The 22977-nt window shown below is 35.8% G+C and overlaps 1 pseudogene; it reads left to right on the top strand.

Moving 5' to 3' along the window:
- The first annotated feature begins 361 nt into the window (after positions 1 to 361).
- Positions 362 to 1773, top strand: LOC119810617 (annotated as a pseudogene).
- Positions 1774 to 22977: the final 21204 nt, after the last annotated feature.

Here is a 22977-nt window from a genome sequence, read left to right as displayed (position 1 = left end):
ACTATTAGAGTAGCTGAGGGAACAGGTCCTGGCCACTTACACTTCATTGGTTTTTGAGGAAGTCTAACATGACTAGTTTGAAATAGATAGGACATATTATTAGGGCTTCAAGTACAACATCTGTCTTTTGGTTTTTAAAGCCATTCCTACCATTGGTAGGCAGTATAAAAACCTTTAATACACAGCTGTGGGTCATGGTTTAGACATACTGATTCAGAATCTCTATAATAAATATTTTAGTTTATACATTAAGAAGAGCAATTAAAAATGTCTTTTACATAAACATAATAAAAGCTATATATAGGCGTGAGGCAAGCAGAGATGGAGACAAGAGCAGAGGCCAAACTCGGGTTCGGACAAGATGGCCTGGCTGCCCCACAGGATCATCAAGGAAACTCAGCGTTTGCTGGCAGAAGCAGTTCCTGGCATTAAAGCAGAACCAGATGAGAGCAACGCCCATACTTTTCCTTTTTTCATCATCATCATCATCATCATCATCATCATCATCATCATCATCATTATTATTACTACTACTACTACAGATTTTCACCTCCTCACCTCCTCCCATTTTCCTCCCTTCATTTCCCCTCCTCCTCCCTCTCCAGTCCAAACAGCAGTCAGGGTTCCCTGCCCTGTAGGAAGTCCAAGGTCCTCCCCTCTCCATCCTGGTCTAGGAAGCTGAGGATGCAAACAGATTAGGTTCCCACACAGCCAGTATACGGAGTAGAATCATAGCCTAGTGCCTTTGTCCTTGGCTTCTCAGTTGGCCCTTCATGTCAGCCACATTCAGAGAGTCCAGTTTGATCACATGCTCCATCAGTCCCAGTCAGGCTGGCCTTGGTGAGTTCCATTAGATCATCCCCACCGTCACAGTGGGTGGGCAAAACCCTTGTGGCCATGACTTCCTTGCTCATGTTCTCCCTCCATCTGCTCCTCATTTGGACCTTGGGAGCTCAGTCCAGTGCTCCAATGTGGGTCTCTGTCTCTATCTCCATCCATTGCCAGATGAAGGTTCTATAGCCATTCATCAGAGTGGCTACAGTATAGGGCCAGTTCAGGAGCCCTCTCCTCAGCTGCTTAAGAAACAGGCTGGGGGCATCTCCTTGGACACCTGGGAACCCCTCCAGGGTCCAGTCTCTTGCCAACCCTCAAATGGCTCCCTTAATTAAGATATATACTTCCTTTCTCCCATATCCACTCTTCCTCCATCCCAACTGTCCCATTTCCCCATGCTTTCCCCATCCTCCCCTTCTCACTTCTCTCTCCCCATCTCCCCTTACCCCCATCCCACCCTCACCCCCAAGCTCTAAAATTTATTCCTGGAAATCTTGTATACTTCCAATATCCAGGAGGATAACTACATGGTTGTTTTTTGGAGGTACACCTTCCTATTTAGCTTCTCTAGGATCATGAATTATTTTCATGTGGTCATTGCTGGCCCCCAAGATTTCCCCTTTGAGGGAGGGATTTTTAAACTTGAACTATTCCTTCCAGAAGAATACCCAATGGCAGCACCTAAAGTATTTCATGACCAAAATTTATCATCCTAATATAGACAAGAGGGGAAGAATATATTTAGATATTTTGAAAGGTAAGTGGTCCCTAGCACTGCAGATTCACACAGTTCTGCTATCAATCCAGGCTTTGTTAAGTGCTCCTAATCCAGATGATCCATTAGCAAATGATGTAGCTGAGCAGTAGAAGACCAATGAAGCCCACACCAAAGAAGCAGCGAGAGTATGGACTAGGCTATATGCCGTGAATAATATTTAAGTCGATCAGATTATCAAGTGTACATCACTTCTCCTGTTCTGCCAAGACTCTTCCTTTTTTTTTGTTTGCATTTAATGAACAAAGTCTTAGAAACATTACAGAATAAAAACCTGGGCATCTTCATCTTTGTTGATGACATGCACATTAGCAAATCTATGTCTTGTTCTGATTCACTGTTGTAAAGCATGAGCAGAGGCTAGAAGTGTCATCCAGGTTGTTATGAAGTGTTTAAAAGCAGTGACTCTGCTTGGATTCATTTCTCCATTATGTTTTAAGTACAAAGTTCTGTGAATGAAGATAGTTGTCAGGGTTAGCTGCCAGAGGTATGGGTATTTTTATTTTATTTTTTAAGGGGAAAGTTTTATTTTAATTTTATGGTTTCCTTTCTCCTTCTGCCTCTTATAAAATCTAATTTTAGTGGGTAAATGCAGCTAACCAGTTTTTTAGAATATGTTCTCTTGCCAAGTCTAACTTTCGATGCTGTAGATGGACAAGCTTGATTGTCTGAACCAAAATTGGAACATTAAATTAACATCACAGCCTTCACTAATAACATTGTGACTTTGCTGTCAAGTGTAGATTCTCTGCACCATTACCCCAAAGGAAGAAGAAGAAGAAGAAGAAGAAGAAGAAGAAGAAGAAGAAGAAGAAGAAGAAGAAGAAGAAGAAAGCTTGTGACCATTTTGTATGGCTTGGCTTGTTTGGAAACTTCTGTAAATCTTATGTTTTAGTAAAATATTTTTGTTATTCTAAAAAAAAGCTATACACACAAGGTGACAACCAATATCAAATTAAATGCAGATAAAATTAATTTCATGAAAATTAATCTATTAAATCTCTATATCTATTAAATATAATAGCCTAAGTTCTAGTTAGAGCAATAAGAAAAAAATAGATATCAAGGAGACACAAATTGGAATGGAAAAAGTTAAAGTATTGCTTTTTGCAGATGTGATATAAGGAACACCAAATATTCTACTAACAAACTCCTACAACTATGTGGGTGAATGTAAGATTAACTAAAGAAAATTAGTAGCCCTCATACATAAATGACAAATGAACTGATAAAGAAATCAGGAAAATAACACCTTTCACAATAACCACAAATCGTGTATAATATTTTGGGGTAATTTTAAGCTAGCAAGTTAAATAATAGGAACTTCAAATCTTTGAAGAAAGACTTTGCAAAATATATTAAAAGATGGAAAGACTTCCCATGTCATGGATCAGTAGAATTAATATAGTAAAATTGGCCATCTTGCCAAAGCAATCTACAGATTCAATTTAATCCTCAACAAAATCCTTACACATTTCTTTGCAAACTTTGAATGAACAATCTTCAACTTCATATCAAGAAACAAAAAGCAGGGCGGCGGTGGCGCATGCCTTTAATCCTAGCACTTGGGAGGCAGAGGCAGGCGGATCTCTGAGTTTGAGGCCAGCCTGGTCTACATGAGCTAGTTCTAGGACAGGCTCTAGAAACTACAGGGAAACCCTGTCTCGAAACACCAAAAAAAAAAAAAAAAAAAAAAAAAGAAACAAAGAAACCAAAAAAAAAAAATACAGGATAACTAAAACAATCTTATATAATAAAAAAAACTTTCTGAGATATTACTATCCATAATTTCAAGCATTACTTGCTATAGCAATAAACACGGCATGGTATTGGCATAAAAACAGACAGGTCAATGAATGTAATCAAAGTTAAGAACAGATGTAAATCCAAGTACCTATGAACACTTAATTTTAAATAAAGAAGCCATAATTATGAAATGATAAAAGAAAGTATTTTCTATAAGTGGTATTAAAATAACTGGCTATTTGCATGTAGAATATAAATAGGCCCATATCTGTCTCCTTGCACAAAATGCAAGTCCACATGGATCAAGGACCTCAATATAAATACAGTTACACTGAACATAACAGAAGAGAAAGTGGGCATAGTCTTGAATGCACTGACATAGGAGACAAGTTTCTGAATGGAGTACCGGTAGCACAGACACAGATCAGCAATTAATAAATGGTACCCCATGAAACTGAAAGCTTCCGTTAGGCAAAGAACACTGTAAAAGGAACAAAATTGCAGCCTGCATAATGGAAAAGATCTTCAATAACCCACATCTGAGAGAAGGCTTATATTCGAAATATATAAAGAAACTAGAAATTAAAAAATAAGACAATTCGATTAAAATCATGGTTACAGGCCTAAATAGAACTCTCAGCAAATGAATCTAAAATAGCTAAGATACATTTAAAGATATGTCCAACATCCTTCACCATCACAGAAATGCCAAGCAAAATGACTCAGATTCTTACACATCTCAGAAGGAATATGACCAAAACCACAAATGACAGCTTATGTTGGAGAGGCTGTAAGGAAAGAATACTCTTCCACTGCTGGTGGGAGTACAAATTTGTACAGCCATTTTAGGAATGAATGCGTTAATTTCTCAGAAAATTTGGAATCAAACTACCACATAACCTAGCTTTACCACTTCAGTGAATATACCCAACGGATACTCAGTCATACCACAAAAACTTTTGCTCTGCTATATTCACAGAAGTTTTATTTGTAAGCACTAGAACCTGGAAACAACCTAAATATCCCTCAAATAAATAATGGATAAAGAAAACATGATATGTTTCCACAATTATGTATTACTCATATTTTAAAAACACTGATGTCAGGAAGCTACAATGTAAATGGATAGAACTTGACAAAAAAATCATTCTCAGTGAGATAACCAAGATCTAGATAGATAAACATGGTATGTATTCACTTATAAGTAGATATTAGCAGTAAAGTAAAAAATAGATATGCTACAGTTCACAGAACTAAAAAGGCTAGATAGCAAGTATGGTCCAAGAAGGGCCCATGACTTTTCCTTGAAGAAGAAATAGAAGAGATCTTGTGGCTGGGCTGGGGGCAGGTAGAGATGGGAACGTGAGGGATTAGAGTGGTGGATAAATGAAGTGGGAGATTATTGAAAGAGATGACTCTAAAGGGGTGTGTTTGGAAACAAGGAAAATTCTCAGAAATCTGTAATGATGACTCCAGCTAGGACTCCTAGAAATTTCTGTTGGATAGATAGCCTAAACTGGCCATCTCCAGTGACCACGTGGGACTCCAGTAGAGGGCTTGGGACAGCAGCCTGCCACATAATGTTTGACCTATAATCTTTCGTGCATATGGGATGTATGTATGTAGGGGGTGTGAGGTAAGGGTGGTATGGAGATTTTTAGGAGTGGTCAACCCATGTATTTTTCAATCTCAGATTTATACCATAAAAGTGATCTCACCCCTGACACTGCCTGGAGTGCCAAGACTAAGAAGCCAGGTGGCCTGGCCTGTTAGGATGGAACAAAATATGGAAAAAAAATAAGTCAATGTAATGATGCCTAATGATATTCTGCTGTATTTACAGGCTGATAAATACCCTAATTGTCACCAGAGAGCCTTCATCCAAGAACTAATGGAAACAGATCCACAGACTCTGAGCCAAGCATTGGGCAGTGCTTGGGGAATTCTGCGGCTGAAGAGAGGTAGAAGGGATTATAGGAACCAGAGGGGTCCAGGACATCACAAGGGAACCCACAGAAACAACTAATATGGGATCACAGAAGCTTACAGTGTCTGTATTGACAACTTGGGAGCCTGCATGTGACTGACCCAGGCCCTCTGCATATATGGAACAGTTGTGCAACTTGTTCCTCTTGTAGGACTCCTAACAGTGGGAGTAGGGACTATCCCTAATGCTTTTGCTGACTTTTGTGAACCTGCTTCTTATACTGGGTTGTCTTACCCAGCCTTAATACAGGGGGTTGAGCTTAGTCCTACAGCAACTTTATATACCATTCTTTGTTGGCACCTATGGGAGGCCTGCCCCTTTCTAAACAGAAGCAGAGGAGGAGTGGATGGGGATTGGAGAGAAGTGGGAGGAGATAATGGGAGGAATGGAGGAAAGAAGAAAAAAAAAGTCTTCACAGAGAATATCCAACTGAAAGTTACTAAAGAATTAGTATGAAAATGAAGAAATTTTGAAAATGACCTGGTAGTAGATGTTTAAAATGCCTGTAGGTAGACAGAGACCAGAATCAGAACCCTGGCTGTTATGCTTCTGTGTGTTATTTGGGGCTTGATTCTGCCTGAGGGAATGGAAGATGACTTAGGAAGTTATGTTAACTGTAACTGGGAAGTTGCAATCAAATATGCAGAATTTATTACAGGACTGGAGGTGTTTTCTTGGTCAGGTGTTTGAGCCATTTTAAAACACACAGAGGGAGATCTTAAAGCCTTTCTTACATTACTTTCTGGAATATCATATTGTGATAACTGCTTCATTCCCTAACTTAGCACATCTTCAGCCTGCTTTCTGCCCTCCTTCACAAAACATCTAAATCTGAATCATTTAGTTGTTTTTAGTGAGATCTACTTGTTTGTTAACCATTATGGTTGAAGTGTAAATAAAAGAAAATCTTAGATAATGAAAGGATTGAGACAAATACTTATTTTAAGTAAAAAAAAAACATTGATTTGTTGATTAAATATTGGACAAGAATTTCCTTTCCTGAAGGCCTAATACTTTCTGAGGAGTGGATTGGGTGGGAAGAATAGGAGGAGAGTGGGAAAAGAAGAGGGAAGGGGAACTCTGGATGGTAAGTAAAATTAATTTAAAAAATTAAAGAAATTTAAAAAATTCTTTCTGTCTGCATACAGGCCTGCATGTCAGGAGAAGGCATCGGATTTCATTATAGATGGTTGTAAATTGTCGTGTTCTTACTGGAAATTGAACTCAGATTCTCTGGCAAAACAGATAGAATTCTTAATCACTGAACTGGCTCTCTAGCCCAAGAATTTTGATTAGATATTTAAAAAGTGAAAGGAAAAATGTCTCAAAATTATCTCCTTATGTTGTCTTATTGCTATTGCTAAACTTTAAGAACTATGTTGAAAAGATATGGAGAAAGTGGACAGCGTTGTCTTGTTCCTGATTTTAGTGGAATTGCTTCGAGTTTCTCTCCATCTAATTTAATGTTCCCTGTTGGCTCGCTGTATAATGCTTTTATTATATTTTAATATGATCCTTGCATCCCTAATCTCTCCAAGACCTTTATCATGAAAGGGTATACACCAGAAAATGGAAAGATCTCCCATGCTCTTGGATAGGAAAGATCAACGCAGTAAAAAATGGCAATTCTTCCAATTCAATGCAATCCCAATTAAAACCCCAACACAATTCTTCACAGACCTTGAAATAAGAATAATAAACTGCATATGAAAAAAAAATTCAGGATAGACAAAACAATCCTATACAATAAAGGAAGTTTTGCAGGAGGCTTTACCATCCCTGACATTAAGCTCTATTACAGAGCTACAGTAATCAAAACAGTTTGGTATTGGCATAAAAACAGAGACATTGACCAATGGAATCAAATTGAAGTCCCAGATATTAATTCACACACCTAGGAACACCTGATTTTTTGATAAAGAAGCTAAAATTATACAATGGGAAAAAAGCATCTTCAAAAAGTGGTGTTGTCATAACTGATTGTCAACATGTAGTAGAAGAATGAAAATAGATCCATATCTATCCCCATGCACAAAACTCAAGTCCAAATGGATTAAAGACCTCAATAAAAATCCAGCCACAGTGAACCTGATAGAAGAGAAAGTGAATGGGCACAGGAAACCACTTCCTAAATATAACTCCAGTAGCCTTCAATGAATGGGTACAGGAGACCACTTCCTCAATATAACCCCAGTAGCACAGACACTAAGAGCAACAATAAATAAATGGGACCTCCTGAAACTGAGAAGCTTCTATAAAGCAAATGACACAGTCAATAAGACAAAAAGGCATATTCCTGAATGGGAAAATACATTCACCAACCCCACATCAGACAAAGAATTGATCTCCAAAATATATAAAGAACTCAGGAAATTAGACACTAAAATTCTAACTAACCCAATTAAAAAATGGTGAACTGAACTAAACAGAAAATTCTCCACAGAAGAATTTCAAATGGCCAAAAGATACTTAAGGATATGTTCAACTTCCTTAGATAATAGGGAAATGCAATTCAAAACAACTTTGAGATACAATCTTACACATGTCAGAATGGATAAGATGAAAAGATCAAAAATACCAATGATAGCTTATGCTGAAGAGTATGTGAAATATGGGAAGACGCATCCATTGTTGATGGGAATGCAAACTTGTGCAACCACTTTGAAAATAAGTGTGGCGGTTTCTCAGAAAATTGGGAATCAACCTACCTCAGGATCCAGCAATACAACTAATGATACCCAAAAGTTGCTCAACCATATTACAAAGGCATTTGTTCAACTATGGTCATAGCAGCATTATTTGTAATAGCCAGAACCTAAAAACAACCTAGATGCCCATCAACCAAAGAATGTATAAAGTGTGGCACATTTATACACTAGTGTACTACTCAACGGTCAAAAACAATGACATCTTGAAATTTGCATGCAAATGGTTGGAATTTGAAAACAGTATCCTAAGTGAGGTAACCCAGAACCAAAAAAGTGAATATGGTTTGTATTCACTCATAAGTGGAAACTAGCCATAAGCAAAAGACATTGAGCCTATAGTTCATGATCCTAGAGTATCTAAGTAATAAGGTGAACCCAAAGAAAATCATATATAGACCCACCTGGGAATTGGAAACAAACAAGATTGCCTGACAAAATTGGGAGCATAGGGACAAAGGGTAGAAGGAAGAGGAGAAGGGAAGGGTTGAGGAGAACTTGAGGGAATGGGTTAGTCAATATGGAGGAAGGACAGATATGAGATCAAGGAAAGAGATATCTTGATAGAAGTGACCATTATGAGGTTCACAAGAAACTTGGCCCTAGAAAAATTCCCAGTAATCCAGAAGGATGACCCCAGCTAAGACCCTAAGCAACAGAGGAGAGTGTGCCTGAATTGGCCTTGCCCTGTAGTCAGACTGATGAATATCTTAAATGTCCCCATAGAACCATCATCTAACAACAGATGAGTACAGAGGCAGAGAACCTCATCAGAGCACTGGCCTGAGCTCCCAAGGTCCAGTTAAAGATTGGAAGGAGTGAGAATATGAGCAAGGAGGGCAAGACCATGGGGGGTTGATTCAGCCACTGAGACAGTTTGCCTGAGATAATAGGAGCTCACCAACTCCAACTGGAATGGGAGTGAAGCAGCTTGGGATCAAACTAGTCCCTCTTATGTGGTTGACATTTGGGGCAGATTGAGGGGCCAATGACAGTGGCACTGGGATTTTTCTCTACTGCATGTACTGGCTTTTTGGGATCCTATTTTCTTTAGATGTAATACTGCTCAACCTAGATGTAGTAGGGAGGACCTTGGGCTTTCCACAGGGCAAGGTGCCTTGTCCTCTTTTGGGATTGGAAAGGGTGGGGTAGGTGGGTGTGGGGTGGGAGTCGGAATTTTTTTTTTTTTTTTTTTTTTGATTTTTGAAACAGGGTTTCTCTGTATCTTTTGGAGCCTCTTCTGGAACTAGCTCTTGTAGGCCAGGCTGGCCCCGAACTCACAGAGATCCACCTGCCTTTGCTTCCCAAGTGCTGGGATTAAAGGTATGTGCCACCACTTCCCGGCATAGATTGGTACTTTTTTTTAAAGTACTAAAATAATAAAAAAATTCTTTAGATATCTTTTATTTCCATAACTTGATGGGAAAGATAGAGGAGTCACTGATTAGGGCTTTTGCCTAGAAAGTAAACATTAGTATTTGAAAGCATTCCAGAAAATAAGTCAACTTTGGAATTACTTTGTAGAATACGAAGTGAGAGAACATTAATATTCCAGAGAAGTAATCACATACCTCTGGGTGTTACTGTGTTTTCAGTGGAGGTTAATTGTGAAAGCTAACTTTCTTTCTGTTGATAAGAGTCTTTCTTTTACATTTATTTTTTAAACACTTGATTCATTTTATAGCTATTTTTGCATAATTGCATTAACAGCTACAGTTTTAAAAACTGAATCAGTTCATAACAAATTGCTAAGATCCCCAATCCTCCTTTAGGCTAATAAAAGATGTTTTACTGTGACATAATGTTATTTAATAAACTAATAAATGTTGGAAACAGGGTAATGGGTAAGAGCCTTACTTCTTGAAATCTTGTTGTTGCACACATATATCTTGTATAATTACCACTTTGTGCAATTAATATTTTCCTGGATATGCTTATTTTTTAGAATAAAGAGGCTATTAATTTTTTACTAGGATGTACTCTCTGCCAGTGAAAGTCAATTAAAAGAAAATTTTGAAGAAAAAACACACAGAAATCATTCTTTATAATGTGTTTTTAGTATTTATATGAATTTCAAACGAGTTATATGTATCCATGCATTCACTGCTATGTTGATACTTGGCAGGGGAGAAATGGTCATATTTTAAAGAAGAGTGAACTTCGACATGTAAACGGCATAGCTGACAGTGTACTGGAATCTGGACCTCCGCAATCTCTTTACTTTGAATCTGTTAGGTAGAGTGTTTCTTTCCGAGAATAGACCATCTTGTGATCTGATTAATGTGAAGGGTCAGGGAAATTGCATTAACTTCCTATTACTGGGTTTTATGAAGTTTATTTTCTTTGATCTGTAGGATCTTTTGGCTCTGTTCTTTTTTACACATTATCTAGGTTGAAATTTCTCTTCAACAAAGCACATAAGAAAGCTTGGAATTCTCTTGTAAAATGGCTTGCTCTTTTTGGATGATAATTTATAAAATTTTTAGTTCTTTGTAATTATGATTACATTTTAATTGTGATTTTCTTACCATGTATATAGTAATATCCTTAAGAAAAATGGATATATCTATAGGCCACCTTTTGTTTATGAACAGAATTCTATATACTTTCAGAATTTTGTTTTAGCCTGCTAGTTGGTGATTATTTCAAAATTTCCAAGTTCTGATTTATCACTTATTTGGGTGGATAAAGATGTAATTAAGTGAATCTATTACTCTTTATTTTACCATGTTGTTTGAAGTAGCTTCATTTTATACAAAATAATTTTACTCTGTGGAAATACTTTCCTTAGACTTTCAATGAATCACTTAAACAATTTTCAAATGTATGTGTTTGTTTATTCTCTATTTTGTTTTGATCTAAAAATAGCAGTACAACTAATAATATAGGCATTTTGAAAATCCATATAGAAATCTACTACTGGAGAGCTTACACACACACACACACACACACACACACACACACACGAGTATGTGAGAGGAATATAAATGGAATAACCATATAATAGGGTAGATAATGACACTACTATACATATTTTGCTACCAAGAAAAATCTCTAGTGCCAGGAATGGCTTACATCTTGTAAAGTCATTGATCAAAGGGGACCCATAAGCCTCTCAAATATCACAATCTATTGGTTGCTTTCTGAAACTTGATAATAAGGTTCTATTTCTGAAGACAATGTTTATATCATTGAACATGGAGAAGTTAATCTAGTGCCCAACATGAAGCTTCATCCTTACTGAACAGTGTTCATGTTACTTTAAGATACTCTGCATATTAATTTAGAAGAATAGTAGAAAATTTCACCCACAGCATTATTGTATGCCACAGCATTATTGTATGCCACAGCATTATTGTATGATGAAATTTAAAATAAAAATAAATCAAACCATTGAAGATACCATAAAGCCAAAAACAGAGATTAATTAAAAGATATTTTAGTATTTATCTACTGCTTTCTATGTATTGCCACAATCTCAGGATATATATCTACAAAGCAATACATTTCTACTTCCATTATTTTCTCGTTTTTAATATAATTTTGTATAATGAAAATTTTTAGGAAACAATGTATATCTTCATCTCAATAGATAATATTTTCATCCAGAAGAAAAAACAAATGTATTCAGCTAAATTACAGCATTGGAATAATATTACATATTTTCAGGAAACAAAACAGTTAATATTGGATTGTCAGTTTATGTGACCAGACAAGTCAAACTAGAACATTTAAAATCACATATGTTTGAACATTATTCTGCCTACCTTCTTTGAGAGGAAATGGCTGTTCTGTATCTAAGGTTCATACTAGAAGTGAAAGACTTCTGAAGCAATTTCCTTATATTTATCCACTTATTTCCTGCTGAACAAAGTACACACAACAGTGCTGGGAATATAATAAATCATCTATTCTCATATCATTGTAAGTTGTTTATGTATATTCTTTCATGAATACTTTGCCATTATGAATATTATGACAACTCCCTGATCCAGAAATTATTAGTATTCTTATATAGTTTAAATGATTGCCATCTTAATACTGACATTGATAAATTCATTAAGAGCCATAAACTATTGTACAACATAAACTTGCTCATAACAGTTTTCTTCCTGTGAAACATGTTTCTCTAATAAAAACAGACCATGTCTCCACTGGACAAATCCAGCATTCACTTGATATTGAATTCAAGCACATTTTTGACAGTTAATCAAACATACAAGTTAAAAATATGTTCATATGGGTCCATTGAATCAAATGTAAGAGCTAATCCTTGGAGGATGGGATAAAGCACACCAGTATATTTGCAGATGAAAAAATAAATAAGTTTAAAATTATGCAAATTTTACATTTGTGTTTGACTGAGAGGGTATTTCTCTAAAAGTTATTTTCTCTTTTTTTCATGCCTCCTCTTTTGCATGGGAATCCTTATTTTTCAACATGGAAATAATATCTAGAATTTATATTCCTTGGTTGTTTTACTTGTTAGATTTGCTTAAATTTGATTTTAAGTTTCAAAAAAGTGAAAATATTGTCATAAATATTTATATAGTATTTTTAATGGACATTATTAGTAAATAATATCTTCTTAAGCATCAGTAATATTTAATAGCTAAGTTCTGATTTTTATAAAAGAGATTAAATACACTGATTAATTTGTTCTGAATGTTTCCCTCAGCTAGACTAAACTTTAGAGAGCTCATTTGCCAAATATATTCTGATCTCAATATTCATTGAATAATTTTATTGTGAAAAATAAATGAACATATAAGACAAAAATGCCATGTGAATTCTTCCTTTGTCTCTCAAATATCTATTTCAATATATTTGATTTCCAATTGCTATTCTACAATCCAGAGAAATAATAGCCAGAGTTTAGGAAACTACTTTTTTGAAATAGAAATTTCAGTGGAGAAAATCTAATGTTCTACTAGTTTTATAGGATAGGATAGGAGGGGCCCAACATCCGTGTGTCAAGTTCTCCAAATGATGAAGCTATTATTTGTTTAGATTACAATAAAGAAGATTCAGTTGCTCTGTACTTTTAAAAGTTGCTGATCATTGTCCAGTATCTTTGGGATTTGTAGGTTTATAGCTATGTCAATCCAATCTCTATCAATTACCACTATGTAGATTGGTTTGAGGCCAAATTCTCCCTTAACAAAGGACACCTTCATAATGGATTTAACTAATTTTTCATTGATTATATTGAAAAATTCCTTTTTTACAAATAATATTGCATTCTAATTTATCAAGGATTAGTATTTCCAGCTGCTGAATTCAGTTTCTGCTCTCTGTTCATGCAGATGACTGTGATCTCTGAGTCTACCCGTAAATAAATAACCCTGTATTATACTCAATTCTCAGCTAGTGTGGGATTTCTTTTTAGTGTTCACCTTCACCTAGCCACCCAGTTTTATTAAACCAATACAAGTGACAAATCTTTACAGTTTATCAAACTATTGCCCCATAGCAATAAAGAATGGATTTTGTTTTCTCTCAGTTGCTAATACTACATCATTCACAAATTTAATTCCCATGGAAGGGACCCTCCAGCTACTATTATATTCATATTCAATACACATTCATATTCAATATGAAGATTTTACCAAATGGGCTGAATGTAGTCATGAAGAAGATATAACTGTTCTATACCTGCTAGTTGATGAAGTCTCAATTTTCCATTTATAATGATCAGAGATTTTTTCCAATTAAGTTTTTAATTTATTACTTGAAAATTCTAAGATCTTCTCTCTGCATTAAAATTCCTGTAGGGGCCTGGCGGTGGTGGCATGCGCCTTTAATCCCAGCACTCGGGAGGCAGAGGCAGGCGGATCTCTCAGTTGGAGGCCAGCCTTGTCTACAAGAACTAGTTCCAGGACAGGCTCTAGAAACTACAGGGAAACCCTGTCTCGAAAAACCAAAAAATAAATAAATAAATAAATAAATAAATAAATAAATAAATAAATAAATAAAAATAAATAAAATTCCTGTAGGGGTAGTTTGGGAAGGCAATATGACTAGAATAAAATTAAGATTTGGATTCACCTTCTCCACATGTGTCTCCTGTAATTTCTCTTCAATGATCATCAATTCTTTTTCCACTTCAGCTGTTAATTCTCTGGGATTGTTTAAGTCTCTGTCACCATCTAAGATTTTGTTTATATGGATTATTAGAACAGGTATTAACCCAACAGCCAGTCGTGGACTGGAAATGTCTCCTAAAAATCTTTAAAAGTCATTATGAGTCCTCAACCAGTCTCTCCTCATTCGTACCTTTTGTGTTCTAACTTTCTGTAAACCTATTTTGTAACCTAGTAATTAACTGAATCTCCTCTTAGTAGTTTTACTACAGCAATGGAGTGTTAAGAAAATCGGTCTCTTCTAGGAGACATGTGGATCAATAAATAATGGTTTTCTAGAAAAAACAATATGCTGAACATATAGTCTAATTACCAAGTTACTGAAAAACTGCAAGCATGTGAGAAAGTGATAGAATAATAGTCAGGTGGTTGCTTTAATAAACATCAAGCTAGAAGAACTTAAAGGACAAGCCATCTATTAACTTGAATAAACATAAATTAAGTTACAAATAAATAATGTGAAGAAAATATGCAAAAAGACAAGAAACACAGACACAAATAATACATATAGCACTTATTTTTATGTTCACTTAGATACATACATTGAAATAAGTACAGGCATAAAAAAGTTAGGCATATTTGACCCACGGTAAAACTTTTCATGCTAAAGTTATTGAAGTTTCCTTATTGTTTATTGCTTGTAAAATATAGTGTTCATGTTTCCATAATGGTTTATCATTGTTGTGGGAGAATTGTCTGTATTCTGTCAATCATGTTTTAAATAAACGTTGATTGGCCAGGCAGGAAGTATAGGCAGGCAAAGCAGACAGAAAGTAGAAATGATGCAATAAGAACAGGAGAATGCTGGGAAGGAGGAAGTTGATTCCTGCCAGTCCTGCACAGATCACCAAGGAAGCAGGATGTGACCTGCCAGATGAAAAAGCTACCAAGCCATATGGCAAAAATAGATCAGAATATTGGGTTAATATAAGCTACAAGAGCTAATAAGTAGCCTGGGCTAATGGGCCAATCAGCTTTATAATTTATAGAGATCTCTGTGTGATTTTCTTTGGGGCGTGCTGGCTGTGGGATACCAGGCAAGACAGAAACCCCAACAAGCAGGCCCCCTTCATGTTACATATCATGTTTTGTTGAATGCTCATATGTATATAATTATTGATTCTTATCTATTTATTATTAGTAATATTTTCTAAAATTAAATATATTTAGATCACTTTTCTTTTTCTTCTTATTATTTCTAGCCCTTCCCAAATCCCTTTGCCTCTAAATATTTTAATATTCCCCCCAAATTGACAGATTATTATTCCCAAATTATCATTGTCACATCCATAATGTATGTGTGTGTATAAAATACAAATACAACCCACTAAGTCTGGTATTGTTGTTTATGTGTATAAGCAGTTAAAACTGAGAGCTAAATATTGAATAAGGAGACTATAGTTCTTTGTCCAGGAAAATGAGTCCTGGAGAACTTTTTACTTTTTCATTAGCATTCTATCAATATTGCCATTGCTCAACTCTTCTTTACGTAGCCATTTCTATGAGAAAATGTTTCTTTAGAAGAATTCCCATTTTTCTGACTCTTAGAATCTTTTTTGCCCTCTTCTCTAGTGCCTACTAGAGAATATGTGGTGGAGCAGTGTTTTAACTGTGTCCATTGAGGCAAGAATTCAAAGATCCATTGATCTACACGTTGTGTGCAGCTGTGGTTTTCTTTACAAGCAGATTTGAGTTTGGTTCCAAGAAATTACGTTGATAATAATAATAATAATATTTTTATAAGTCAAATGTGGTTGTGTGTATTTGTAATCCTGGAACTGATTTAATAGAAACACACACACTCAGTCAAATACATACACAGACACACATACACATATGCCATGCACACACTATTCATCTGGATATACATGCACAATGCTCTTACCTCAATAATATTCATAATAGAATTATGTTTTAATACTATGATTCTTTTTCAAAAGTTTTCAGATTATGAAAATGAGACTCACTAAAGTGGCAATGTCAGCTTGATTTAGATTAGGACCATAACTGAAGGTCAATAAGTTCTGTTATTTTAAAGGCAGAATGAAAATCACATGCAACTCATGTGGGATTCCCCTCTTTATGCTGTGATTACCATTAATGAATAAAGAAACTGTTTTGGTCCTATAGCATGGCAAAATTTAGGTGGGGAAAACTAAACTGAATTCTGGGAGAAAGGAGACAGAGTCAGAGAGAAGCCATGAAGCTTCTGCTGGAGACAGAACATTGAAACTTTATCTGGTATGGCACAGCCATATGATGATACACATTTTAACAGAAATGGGTTAAATTAATATGTAAGCATTATCCAATAAGAAGCTAGAATTAATAAGACAAGCAGTGATTTAAATTATTTGGTTTCTGTGAGATTATTTGGGTCAAAGCAGCCAAAACTAACTAGCAGCCCTATTACAACATGAAACTAGATTCAGGTTATATGTATTCAGGGTAATGCATGTTGAAATTTATATGGAAAGGAATTTAGAATGAGCCACGGTATAAATAGTTATAAATAAGTTTGAAAGTATATAGGGATAGCTAATCCAAAAGTTCTAAATGAGACAAATACATTTATAAGCTAAGCAAAGGTATATTGCTGTTGCTCTTTTGTTTTGTTTTGTGTTCTGTCTCTCAGCACACCTCAATGCTCTGTTATATATAATGATAGTTTCCGTAAATTGGTTATACCACTCAAAAAACTGTGGGACACTATACTCTTTGCTTAATTGTTTAGAGAATGTTTGTAAAGCAGCATTGCATCATCTGCTTCTTGGAAAGAGAGGTGAAAAGACAGAGGGCTTTTGATGAGAAATACATTGACAGTTTCTAATGAACACTTGATCTTGCAGACATGAATGGCCATACTTCTATAATGGATTATAGAAAATAGCAACATAGCAACAGTGAACATGTTTCCCAAGCTACTGAGTATTTAGTGTTAAAAAAATCAAATTTTATGCCATCTGTTGTTATGCAGATCTTAATAAAACTTCAGAATACATAAAACCATGCTGGTGTTCTATATAAAAACAAGCTAGACTGCACTCATCCATCTGCATATTCAATAGAGAGCACAAATGCAAGTTTTGGCATTTTGCTCTCAAATGGAGTGTTCTTAAGTAATAAAACATCCTTTAAACTTTATAGCCTGCACTGTTAAATAAAGCTATGCTCATCTTTCTGTTATATTAATGATATCATGATAACCATTTCAGCAACTCTCTAGTCTTTTTTTAAATTTTGAAGAATTACTTTCTAGGTTATTTTATAATACAAAATTAAATAAATGTGTGCCTGCAAAACTTATCACTATAGCTAATGAAATAAAACACATCATTGGGTTAGTACAATTTTATTTTCAAAATATAAGTCAAGAAATATATTCTCAAATATGAACATACAAATGCATTAAAATGAAAATGAAGAAAAATATTGTAGTGAAACAAATTTTATATGCAATTTTTTCCAAAGCTATTTGATCAGATTTGATGTGGCTATAAAAATTAATTGATTGCATCTGAATGTTTGACATTACTTCAAGTCACAACAAAATTCAAGTAGCAAATGCTTATTTCTAACAGAAACAACACTGTTGGTAAACAGAGATCCCTACCAAAAAAAAAAGTCAAGTAAAGCTGGAGTTTGAACTTGCTCACTAAATTTATAACTTATGTAAAATACAGTAAAAAATTCTGAAGAGTTTCAAATTATAATGGTACTTCAAAACTAGTTTCACTGAAGTATAGCACTTTGGATTACAATGTTATCCAATATATTTCTTGATTCTGAAAACTAATGGGCCACTGTATACATAAGCATAAATGTGACAAACGAAAGAACCTGATGAAAATAGAGGCCCTACCTAAGGAGCGTGAAGATATAATGACGTGAAGTGATATTTCTGCAAGATGGAAAATGACTCTTGTAAACTTGACTTACTGCTGATCAAAGCAAAATCCTAAACTTTTAATTTTTAAAGGATTTTTACTGAAAAACTCTTTAACTTGAAATTATCACATAACATTGCTACCAACAAGCCCAATAACTGAGACCTTGATAAGAATATAACAGCAAATCAAAATGATATTAACATTTGGCTGAATTTATATACTCACACAGGAGAAGAGGCACTAGCATGTCATGCAAATTGAAGAAATATTATTGAAATAACAAACAAATGTAGTAAAAGTAGACAATAGGATCATAGGACAGAAAGAACACTGCCATGATTGTTATTTAATTAAAAAAAATCTGTTTATTCTTCTAACTTTCTTCATACATTCTTTTCTGCTACTATCTATCTGTCTTTATTGGGACATGGAAGACAAAATGCTTATGTTTGCTAAAACATTATTACTAGGTTAATTTGTAGGAAAATTTCACATCCACAACCATTTCAGTACTTGTAAAGATTTTTCTTTTTCTTTTTTGGATGATATTTATTTTTTAATTTACGTTACATACCAACCACAAGTTCCCATCCTGCCTCTCTTCCTGTTCGCTCCCCATACCTTCCTTCTACAACCGTCCACTTCTCCTCCATTCAGGCAGGGCTCTCATGGGTATCAATAAAACATTGCATGCTAACTTGAGGCAGAATCAAGCTCCTCCCCCTGTGCCATGGATGGGCTAAGCGTCTCAGCATGGGGAGAAGGTTCCAAAACGCTAGTTCATGCACTAGAGACAGGTCCTGATCCCACTCCTAGGGGCTCCAAAAGCAAAACAAGGTATGTAACTGTCCCCCACCCCCCGCCATGTGGAGTGAATAGGTCCATCCTATGATGCTCCCTAGCTTCCTGTTCAGAGTCTGTGAGCACCAACTAGCTCAGGTCAGCTGTACTTGTTAATTCCCCTGTCATGATCTTGAACCCATTTCCTCATAAAATCCCCCCCCCTCTCTTCAGCAGGAATCCTAGAGCTCTGCTCAGTGGCTGTTCTCTGCCTTGCTTCCCTCAGTTTCTGGCTGATAGGTCTATGATGAAAATTATAGTCACCAATATAGTCAATAATATAGTCACCAATGTGATTACAGGAGAAGGCCTGTTCAGGCACCCTCTCAACTATTGCTAGGAGTCTTAACTGGGGTCATCATTGTGGAGTCCTGGGTGTTTCTTTAACACAAGGCTTCTTCCTAATTCCAAAATGCCCTCCCTCTCTCAAGATATCACTTTCATTAATCTCCCCCTCCATCCTGCTTCAAACTCGATCAACAAGTTCCCTCATACTACCATTCCCTTATCCCCTCACTGTAACCCCAATCCCCCTACTTTACCCAGGATCTCTCATCTTACTGGGAATATCCATGCATTCCTGTGAGGGTTCCCCTTGTTATCCTATAGATTGTGGCCTTATTATACTTTGTTTTACATCTAATATCCACTCTCAAGTGAGTATATGCAATGTTTGTCTTTCTGGATCTGGGATACCTCACTCAGGAAGACATTTTCTAGTTCTATCCATTTGCCTTAGGACTTCATGACATTATTGTTTTTAACAGCTGAGGAATACTCCACTGTGTGAATACACCATATTTTTTTCATCCATTCTTTCTTTGAGGGGTGTCTAGATAGATTTCAGTTTCTAGCAATTACAAATAAAGCTTCTATGAACAGCTGAGCAAGTGTCCTTGTGATATGATTGGGCATTCTTTGGGTATATGCTCAAGATTGGTATAGCTGGGATTTGAGGTAGACTAATTCCCCATTTTCTGAGAAATCACCAAATTGATTTCTAAATTAGTTGTACAAGTTTGCACTCCCAGCAGCAGGGTAGTAGTGTTCCTTAACTCAGCACCCTCTCCAACATAGGGTATCATTAGAATTTTTGACATTAGCCATTCTAAAAGTTGTAAGATTGTATCATTTAAGATTTGTGTTTTCCAGCTAGCTAGGAACGTTGACCAATTCATTGTTTTTCAGCCATTTGAGATGCTTCTTTTGAGAATTTTTCATATATGTCCTTTATGCTCCCATACATAGCCTCCCCAGAAACAACATCTAGCACAAGGGATTGCATTTAATGAAGAGAATTTATTTCATCATTATCACTCACAGTTCACAGTCTAGATTTGTGCATATACAAAGGGTAAGAATGATATAAAATAGCAGAAGCAACTACTCTGGTACCACTTAGAATGTTTTTCTTGCCATATACATTTTCAGTCCTTATCTTACCCTTTCCTCTCCTACCCCAAACCCTGAAAGACACTGGTCCATTGCCTGTTACAACATATTTTCTTGCAAACATATCTCATAGCTACCTCTCCAACAGACATCTTTCAGTCTGGTGGTTTAGGGGAACAAGATAAAATGAAACATTTTATTCTATTAAATTGATAAGATCGGGCATTCCTTGGTCTCAGCTAAGTAAGATCATAGAGAAGAGCCAGAATGGTTAAAGGGAACAGGAACCTCAGTCTGTGGTAGTGGGTCTTCAAAAGAGTCATTCTGAAAATATCTGCAAACTAAATAGCAAAAAGAAGTTTGAATATGTAAAGTGGGCACTGGAATATTTTATGGCAAAAAGTTATAAAATGAATAATTAAGGCAGAAATGGAAATATTAGGTTGACGTCTTTAGGGGAAACTTATCTTGTATTTAGAAGAACTTTCCATTTGTCTGAACATACAGAAGAAAGGAGAAATTTTATTGACAGAGACTAGCAGTTATGAGGGGTTGAAGGTTACATTTCTTTCATAGGTGTTCAGTGCAGAATGTCAGGGAGCAGCAAATAACATTTGTGTTCATTAGCTTGTGATCATGAGAAGAAACAACAAACTGTGTCATTCTCTTGTTTTGTCTTCTCTAGTTTTAAACTCTTTAGATTGGTGTACTATGTTGTAGTTCTTTTCTATATAATGAGACTAAATGTCCCTATTGCTTCCTTCTCTCTCTTTTCTCTCCGCAAATATTCTCCTCGCAACATGTGGAAATATATTAGCCTAAATTTTAGTATTATTTTGTTTATTTTTTTTAAATTTTTTGAGCTCTACATTTTTCTCTGTTCCCCTCCCTGCCTCACCCCTCCCTTTCAACCATCTCCCATGGTTCCCATGCTCCCAATTTACTCATGACATCTCTTCTTTTTCTACTTCCCATGTAGATTAAATCCATTTATGTCTCCCTTAGGGTCCTCACTGTTGTTTAGCTTTTCTGCATTTATGATTTATTGGCTGGGTTTCTCTGCTTTATGTTTAAAAAACACTTATGAGTGAGAACATATGATAATTGTCTTTCTGGGTCTGTGTTACCTCACTCAATATGATGTTTTCTAGCTCCTTACATTTCCCTGCAAATTTCAAGATGTCATTACTTTTTTCTTCTGTGTAGTACTCCATTATGTAAATGTCCCATATTTGCCTTATCCATTCTTCAGGTGAGGGGCATTTAGGTTGTTTCCAGTTTTTGGCTATAACAAACAATGCTGCTATGAACATAGTTGACCATGTATCCTTGTGGCATGATTGAGCATCCTTTGGATATATACCCAAAAGTGGTATTGCTGGGTTTTGAGGGAAGTTGTTTTCTAATTTTCTGAAAAATTGCCATACTGATAGCCAAAAAAGGTTACACCCCCTCCAGAATGCAGGAGTATTTCCTTTACCCCACAACCTCACCAACATAAGTTGTCATCAGTGTTTTTGACCTTGGACATTCTTATAGGTGTAATATGGAATCTCAGAGTTGTTTTGATTTCCATTTCTTCTTTTTTTTTTTTTGTTTTTTCAAGACAGGGTTTCGCTGTAGTTTTAGAGCCTGTTTTGGAACTAGCTCTTGAGACCAGGCTGGCCTCGAACTCACAGAGATCTGCCTGCCTCTGCCTCCCAAGTGCTGGGATTCAAGGCGTGTATCACCACTGCCCGACTTTGTTTTTCTTTCTTTCTTTCTTTCTTTCTTTCTTTCTTTCTTTCTTTCTTTCTTTCTTTCTTTCTTCTTCTTCTTCTTCTTCTTCTTCTTCTCGTTCTTCTTCCGTCTTCCTCTTATTCATCCTCTCCTCCTCCTATCCTCCTCCTCCCCTCCTCCCTCCTCCTACTCCTTCTTCTCTCATTTGCATACGCTAATGACTAAAAGATGTTGAGCATTTTCTTGTCTTTCAACCATTTTAGATTCCTCTGTTGAGAGTTCTCTGTTTAGTTCTGTACTGTATTTTCTACTGGATTATTTATCCTTTTGATGACCAGTTTCTTGAGTTCTTTGTATATTTTGGAGATCAGCCCTCTATCTGATGTGGGGATGGTGAAGATCTTTTCCCATTCTGTAGGCTGTCATTTTGTCTTGTTGACCGTGTTCTTTGCTTTACAGAAACTTTCAGTCTCAGGAGGTCCCATTTATTAATTATTTCTCTCAGTGTCTGTGCTACTGGGGCTATATTTAGGAACTGGTCTCTTGTGTCAATGTGTTCAATTGTACTTCCCACTTTCTCTTCTATGAGATCAGTGTGGCCGGCTTTATGTTGAGGTCTTTGATTCATTGGGCTAGAATTGTGAATGATGATAGATATGAATCCATTTTCATTCTTCTACATGTTGATATCCAGTTATGCCAGCACCATTTGTTAAATATGCTTTATTTTTTTTTTATTTGACAGTTTTTGCTTTGTCAAAATTCAAGTGGTCAAAGGTTTCTGGATTAACACCCAGGTCTTTGATTCATTTCCATTGGTCCTTCTGTTTATTTTTATGCCAGTAGCAGGTTGTTTTCAGGACTGTAGCTCTGTAGTAAAGTTTGAAGCCAGAGATTGTGATGCCTCCAGAAATTCTTTTATTGTACATGATTGTTTTGGCTATTT

The sequence above is a fragment of the Arvicola amphibius genome, chromosome 3, assembly GCF_903992535.2.
Source record: "Arvicola amphibius chromosome 3, mArvAmp1.2, whole genome shotgun sequence".
NCBI lineage: Eukaryota > Metazoa > Chordata > Mammalia > Rodentia > Cricetidae > Arvicola > Arvicola amphibius.
Note: the sequence above shows the minus strand (reverse complement) of the source record. Positions and strands in the feature narration are given on the sequence as shown.